The following is a 1,163-nucleotide window of genomic DNA, read 5'->3' on the forward strand; positions in this document are numbered from 1 at the left end:
CCCTGTGTATCGCGTCATGTTAAACACCTTGCAGGTGTTGCTGACTTTCCACATGCTCCTGCTATACACTGTAGTGTGGATAGCAGCAGGACGTACATGCCGCCCCCCCCCCCTTCCCCCCTGCCTTCGCAAGCTGGTCGGTGAGAAGTTTGCATGTTCAATGCCCTTCGCATGCCGACGTACTCAGCCTACGTTGTGGTACGGCCTGTCACCTGTCCGCCGATGTACGCAAAACCCACAAACTGTACTGCACATTGGTCCGTATGTACTGAATGATACATCGTGGCACATGTGACCGTATGACGACTGCGCCTAGCAACGGCGGACCATACAGTCCAAATATTGTGCACGCAGCTACGTGTCGTCTCCCTATAAGAGCTGGATTGCAGTGTGGTACGCCATACAGACGTGTGGGAGGAACGGACGCCCTGGATGGCGATCAGCATGAGCAGTCTGTTGATGTAGTGGAGCGTGTATTCGGACGTAGTCGTCTCTTCTCACACACCGTGATAGCATGTTGCACCGCGTTCCACATCTGCGACATGCTGCAGAGGCGGGCTGACAGTCGTTCGCGCAATGGACACCGCATACGTACGGGGTCTACCTTCCACGTGTTCTCTAGGCGTGCACATGTTGTTGCGTCTATGTGGGCAGACGTAGTGTGTTGTGACACCTGACACAGGCATGCAATACTCGTTGCAAATGGCGATGGACGTGTACGTTTGCTGGTGACGTTACGCAAATGAACAACTGGTAACCCGTTGTGGTGCGGTTGTTCTCGCTAGAGGTGAATCAGTGTTGGCGACGATCGGTCGAGCTATTAACCGGTTGTTTCAGGGAGACCCACCATGCCCACGAACGTGAAAGGGGACCCACCATGCCCACGAACGTGAAAGGGGATCTGGGTGTGAGGCGATACGCGGCGGTGGCTGGGTGGGACCGTCCCCGGCCGGTGAGGGGGGGCCGCCCGGCGTGCTGGCAGCGCGGTGCGTGGGCGCACGCGCCACAGCCGGCTGGTGGGGGCGGCCAGTGGCAGGCGCGCCGGCCGACGGACGCGGCAGGCGGCGCAGCTGCGCGCCGGCGCCCCCTGCTCGCGGCGCCTTGCGGCCAAAGTAGGTCCTCGCGGGCCCGGTGCGAAGCGCGGTGGCCATCTGCAGTGTGCT

The sequence above is a fragment of the Schistocerca serialis genome, unplaced genomic scaffold (assembly GCF_023864345.2).
Source record: "Schistocerca serialis cubense isolate TAMUIC-IGC-003099 unplaced genomic scaffold, iqSchSeri2.2 HiC_scaffold_1226, whole genome shotgun sequence".
Lineage (NCBI taxonomy): Eukaryota > Metazoa > Arthropoda > Insecta > Orthoptera > Acrididae > Schistocerca > Schistocerca serialis.